This window comes from Mesoplodon densirostris, chromosome 1 (genome assembly GCF_025265405.1).
Source record: "Mesoplodon densirostris isolate mMesDen1 chromosome 1, mMesDen1 primary haplotype, whole genome shotgun sequence".
Taxonomy (NCBI): domain Eukaryota; kingdom Metazoa; phylum Chordata; class Mammalia; order Artiodactyla; family Ziphiidae; genus Mesoplodon; species Mesoplodon densirostris.
Window position 1 is genome coordinate 24,875,690 of NC_082661.1, and position 6,799 is coordinate 24,882,488.

At 43.3% G+C, this 6,799-nt stretch overlaps 1 pseudogene; it reads left to right on the forward strand.

The window, feature by feature from the left end:
- Positions 1 to 1,105: 1,105 nt before the first annotated feature.
- LOC132493091 (cytochrome b-c1 complex subunit 8-like) lies at positions 1,106 to 1,348 on the forward strand (annotated as a pseudogene).
- Positions 1,349 to 6,799: the final 5,451 nt, after the last annotated feature.

Here is a 6,799-nt window from a genome sequence, read left to right on the forward strand (position 1 = left end):
GTTGGCATTCTGAGGAAATTCAGAATGATGAGAAGGTGATAACGCCTGGACGAATGTGAGCTGGTCATCTATTTACCCCTACTTAAAATCTGGACTTTGAAGTTATAGTGTAAAGGAAACAGTACCAAGTAGGATGCATTTTCCTTTCAAAAAACCCTTGGTGACAATAATAATAGCTTATGTTTATACACTTTGTTTTTGTTTTTTTTTTTTTTTAGATGTTGGGGGTAGGAGTTTATTAATTAATTTATTTATTTTTGGCTGTGCCGGGTCTTCGTTTTTGTGCAAGGGCTTTCTCTAGTTGTGGCAAGCGGGGGTCACTCTTCATCACGGTGCGCGGGCCTCTCACTGTCGCGGCCTCTCTTGTTGCGGAGCACAGGCTCCAGACACGCAGGCTCAGTAGTTGTGGCTCACGGGCCCAGTTGCTCCGTGGCATGTGGGATCCTCCCAGACCAGGGCTCAAACCCGTGTCCCCTGCATTAGCAGGCAGATTCTCAACCACTGCGCCACCAGGGAAGCCCTATACACTTTGTTTTTTATTTATATGTTTTATTATTTTATTCAAAGGACTCTTAAATAAATTACCTAATTGAAATCTCACTTATCCATGAAGAAGTTAGGGTAGAAATTATCACCCACATTTTCTATGTCAAGAAAGCCAGGCAGAGAGAGGTTCAGTCATTTACCTGAGGCCACTCGGAGTATAAATGGCCAAGGCAGAACTGGTCCCGTGGTTGTGTTTCAAGTCCAAGATCAGTCTCCTACAGCAAAGACAGCGAATCCCAGGCAGGAGGAAGCTGGGCTGAATGGGGATGAGCACATGGATTTGTGTAGCAGTGCGTCATTCCTTCAATTAGTCCAGAAAGCAGAAGACAATTCAATAAAAGTAGGTAATGACTTTGCACTTTGTCATTAGGCTTAAATTACAGAGGCACTTCTCATCAGTTTCCAGGAAAGTGAGAGAGCAAGAGGAATAAAAGTTGGTTAAAGGTGAGGGTTTTTTCTCTCTTTTTTGAAGTGCATGTTATCTGTGTCTAAATGTGGAATGGGAGGCCAGTGGATTCTGTGCTGCAGAAGGAGAGGTGACCACGGTGCCGCAGCGACCATGGGCTGCGAGTTTGGGCATCGATGCGGGTGCGGCCTGTGATCACCTACAGCTTGTCGCCCTTGGAGCAGCGCACCTTCCCGCACTAGTTCAGCAAGGGCACGCTCAACACGCTGCAACGCACTCAGGCGTGCAGCCTTCGCGTCGTGCCGCTATTTGTAGTGTTTTGTCTACACATGGGGAACACAGGAGTTTGAGAAATCCAGGAGGAAGAATCCAGCTGCCTATGAAAATGACAAATGAACAACTCATCTGGATAATGGTCCCTTGTCTCTGAAAGACTCTTTGGGAGAGGAGTCTACATTGTAGTGTCTCGAAGACACAATAAACTTATTAGAGGCCGCAAAAAAAAAAAAATGTGGAACGCTTTGCATGAATCATTGACCCCTTAATTACTGAGTTCTAAAGCTATCCATCTGCCTGATCAGCAGAAGTCCACTCCAAATGAGGGCTCTTGGAGTCAACAACTCTCAGATACTGATCGCGACCCAAAGCAGGCATGGAGGTTATTTAAAGTTTCTCACACTCCAACTGGGCCGGGAGGTGATGAACCTTAAGATTGCCTATGCCTCTGCTTACATCCAACACTGCCTTTTGGAAGGAAACAAACAAATAAACAAAAACAATGAAATTCTGGAGACCTGGATATACCAGTCTATAAATCGCGTATACCTTGAGCAAGTCATTTAACCACTTTGTGCCTCAGTTTCTTGTCTATCAGCTGACAATAAAAGGCATTAATTTCTAAATCTGTTTAATGATTTAGTGCATGAATTGAAGACCTTACTATATGCCAAGGGTCGAGTTTCATGCTGAAGATCCGCATGCGATAACACAGGTTCTAGCCCAAATGAATCTTGGGGATTACCCAGAGAAATTAATGGTAAGCAAATAATTACAAAAATTAAGACCTCAATGTTTTAGTGAGACTTTCTAGAATGAAGGGATTTCTAAACTTAAGACACAATATAAAAGCAATCAATTTTAAGGTCAGGGGAAGAGAGCTAAATCTTATTGAGAACCTACTATCTATTAGGTATTATGGTTAGATCTTTATATGCATTTTCTAATTTAATCTTCCCCTCAAACCACACATTATCTGCTATTATATGTGTTTTCCCATAAAGGAACAAAGGTCAGGGAAGTTCATTCAATTGCCAAAATTCATCATATTGTGGTGCCTAAGAACCCAAATTCTGGAGTTAGGTTACGTGAGTTCAAATCCCAGCTCTGCCTCTTATCATCTGTGAACTTGGGAAGTTACTTAACTTTCCCTTTATCTTAGTTATCTCATCCATAAGATGAGAATAATAATATTACCCAGATCATAGGGTTGTTGTGAGAATTAAATGAGTTCATCGTGCCTGACCAAAAGGAAGTGTTACAGAAACATTAATTAACATATTATTCTTTTTTTTTTTTTTTTTTTTTTGCGGTATGCGGGCCTCTCACTGTTGTGGCCTCTCCCGTTGCGGAGCACGGGCTCTGGACGCGCAGGCTCAGCGGCCATGGCTCACGGGCCCAGCCGCTCCGCGGCATGTGGGATCTTCCCGGACTGGGGCACGAACCCGTGTCCCCTGCATCGGCAGGCGGACTCTCAACCACTGCACCACCAGGGAAGCCCAACATATTATTCTTAATATTAGTTGGTTTGATAGTTAATTTCATGTGTCAACTTGGCTAGGTCATGGTGCCCACTTGTTTGGTATAACGTCAGTCTAGCTGTTGCTGTGGAGTTAATTTTTAGATGTTGCTGTGGAGGTATTACCATCCACATCAGTAGGTTTTCAATGAAGCACTTTACTCTCTGTAATGTGGCTGGGCCTTATCCAATCAGTTGAAGGCTAAGGCAAAGATGGAGGTTTCCTAAAGGAGAAGGGTTTCAGCCACAAGACAGTAACATAGAAACTCTGCTTGATGTCAATCCCAAACTCCCAATTTCTCTCTCTCCCCCACCTTTCCCCTTTGGTAACTGTAAGTTTGGGATTGACATATACACACTATTATATTTAAAATAGATAACCAATAAGGACCTACTATATAGCACAGGGAACTCTGCTCAATATTCTGTAATCAGCAAAATGGGAAAAGAATTTGAAAAAGAATGGATAGATGTATATGTATAGCTGAATCACTTTGCTGTACACCTGAAACTAACACAACATTGTAAATCAACTATACTCCAATATGAAATAAAAATTTTTAAAAATAAAGCAATTTAAGGGGAAAAGAAAAAACCTGCTTGAGTTTCCAGCTTGCCTGGCCTGCCCTGTGGAATTTGGACTCAAGACTAGGTCACCTCTTACCTGAATTTCCAGCCTGCTGACTTACCATATGGGTTTTGGACTCATAAGCCCCCATAATAGGATGTATCCTATTGGTACTGTTTCTCTGAAGACTCTGACTAATACAGTTGATAAAGTCTGAATGTGAATCCAACTCTGATTGCAAAGGTCAGTTCTTCATTTCAAAGTTCCAATGGACTTTCCTGTCGTTAAAAGCTGTTCAATCTGTACTGCTCTCTTTTACCAATTTGTTTTTTAAAAAAACAAACAAGGATTTTGATGAATTCTTACTGAAAAAGGCAGTGGCAATCAAGTCCAAAGAGACCTGACTACAGGTCTTTTCTCTTTGTTGTCCAGAACGTTCCTTCCCTGGGGGCTTTGTCACGGTGAATGGGGCCACAGCTGACAAGTCACATTTCTTTCATAATAGAAAAGTTTAAAATGAGACTTTCATTAGTTTTTGCACTGCCCTAATTTCTTTTCTCCATTGTTTTCACACCAGCTGCAGACTTTAATTAAACTGTGGCAAGTCTCCTAAACTTGGCGGGCTTTCCAGAGAAAACAAGGGCATCTCCTCCCAGGACAGATCTTTCCCGGAGTCCTCAGCTTGCATTTATTTTCCCCAACTGTCTGGATTAGTGGCTACAAACTTTACCTGTCCTCATATCTTGTTTCCTCCCTTTTGTTCTCTCTCACTTCCCAGATTTCACTAGAACTTCCTGAGCCATGTATTACTGCCATGACTAATTCTAAGTAATATTTCATGGCTGTAATTATGGTAAATTACTACACTGGTTTATCATTTTGACTCTAAAGCACCATTCATAGCCACAGGATAAAACTATCATATCTGTGTTTATGGATGAAATTAATCCACCCCTTTATTATAGGCAGTGATAAAATGAGAGTTGAAAAGGAAGCACAGCCTTATTAGGATGTAGACAATGACAAATATATTCTGCACCATCTCAAAATACTCCTGAAACTCAGTGGCTATGTACCCTGGGCCCTGCTTTCTGCACCTGTTCTGTGATTATCAAGCTGTGTAATATAGACAGCTGAAACTCACAAGTTAATTCATCATTGCTTATACGACAAGGTTATTTAAAAAACAGTATATTTATTTATGAGACCATTTCCTTCTGCAGAGATTCTTCTGCAAGCTGCATCACAGTACCCTTCCTACCTTGAAATAATATGAGACAGCTTACAGGAAAATTATAGAAAATGTTGATGTAAAGACACTAACAACTGAATAAATAAGGAGGGGTCAGGGACTGGAAAATGACAGGGGGAGGAAGTTGAGAATCAATGACTATGGAGAAGAAACACACACATATGTTTTGCTGAGGAAAGATAATACAGGGGAACAGCGGGAAAGGGTACTGGGAAATAGCTGAAGACAAGGTTTTTAGACCAAAAAAGGTGATATCCAGAAGGTCCAGGAGAGCAAGCAAGAATCAAAAGAAACCTAAGATTATCCTCCTTCTAAAACCTAACCAGGATTCATCTATATAAAGAGCATTCTTTACCAAATAATAACCTCAGGCCATCTTAGTTAAGCACTAGATGTTAAGTACTTCAACAAATATTTACAGAGAATCTACCACATGTCTGGTCCTCAACTAGGCACTGGAATGTAGCAGTGAACAAGAGAATTATGGAACTTGCCTGCAGGATGCTCACAGTTCAATTAGAAAGAGACATTCAATAAATAATCTTTTGATAGTGTATTCTGCTTAGAAGTGTTAGAAGTTCTAAAAAAAATACAGGGTATTATGAGAGCACATCATGGGGTGGGGGTTGTTTTAGCTAGTCAGAAAGCTCAAAGCAAACCTCCCTGAGGAAGTGCTATTTTCAAACCTAAAAATGAGTAAGGCTTCACACAGGCTGTTCCCTCTGCCTAGAACTCCTCCCTTCCCTTGTGGCCAAGAGCCTAAGTGAGAAAAAGCCTGATCCTCAGAATGAAGAGTAGCATGCTTAGAGGACAGTGAGGGGGGAGGAAAGGGCCTGAGGTGAGGGGCTCGGGGGTGTCTTAGGAAGATTGTGCCAGGGATTCAGAGACCACATGAAGAATTTGAACTTTCTTATCAGAGCAAAGAGAAGCAACTTCAGCATTTCAAATGAAGGAACAACACAACTGGATTTGCATTTTTAAAAGATACCCTCTTATGAGAACAGGTCACAGGTAGAAGAGCAGGAACAGGGGCTATCGGAAGATAACTTCAGTGACTGGTTTGTACTGAGAACGCTCTATTTGGCAGGCATTGCACTTGATGTATGCGAACTCCCTTTGCCTCACTATGTGGCTGGGATTCAGGGCTGGTTTTGTGGGCATGTTGCAAAGGACCAGCTCAGTCAGCAAGTGCCTGGCACCCAGAAGAGCCCTGCACTGGGGTTTTAAGGCTCTGTGGTGTCTGTTTTGAGATTCCTAATAATTTGATCATTGCATGATTGGAGATGTGGCTGGAAAAATGGAGACGGCCCGGGGCTTAGTCCTGCCTCCTTTGCCCTCTCTGCCTCTCTCAGATGGGTTCTCAGCTGCCAGCTCCCAGTCCCCTGGCACCCTGGGTCCTACCAGACCTCCCCCCTCCATCCCTGCCCCGTGACCACAGCCACTCTTTTCCCCGGGGAATGATGGATTCATGTCGGCCTGAGAAGGCCTGCTTTCCACCATCATCCTGTGCCCCCAGCAGGGCCCTCCCCTCCACAAGAGTATAGGATGGAGCTCAGACACGTGTTGGCCATCCCTGCATGCTTCCCAGAGCTGGCAGCACCACGGGGTGTTTCGCGGGTGACTTTTCAGGGATGAGCCCTTCACCTACCCCAGTCCAGGCACCAAGCGCATCCTAGCACAGAGAATGAAAACTCTTGGAGGTCACCACTGGCCCGGGGCTGGGTGAGCAGGCCCACAGACAGGAGACTGACTGGGACATGTTGCCTTGGTCTGGCAGCTGACTGACCTGCGGCCACCTGCCCTCACAGGGTGGGACCCTAGGCCACCTGTGGAGTCTGCATGAGGATTTCCACCCCTGAGGGAGCATGACAAGAAATAGCAAAACCAAAAAAACAAAAACACACAAAAAAATGCCATGACAATTTAAGAGACAGACTGCAGAAGAAAGCTTTATATCTTAGTACCTTTAATGGCTTTATCCTGCTCTTTGAACATTGGTCCTTGAACTTCATTTTGCACTAAGTTACACAAATTATGTAGCCAGTCTCGCACATTTTCCAGATATGGAAATTAAATTCTGTGTGGCCAGCCATGTGACACGGGGCAAGTTGTTTAAGCCCTCAGAGCTCAGGATCTTAATCACCGTGTACAGCTCCCTTTTTAGACAGGACGTAGTTTTGGATATATTTATTTAGGGTGCTATTGAGGCAACTAGTGGAGATGTTGAGAAGG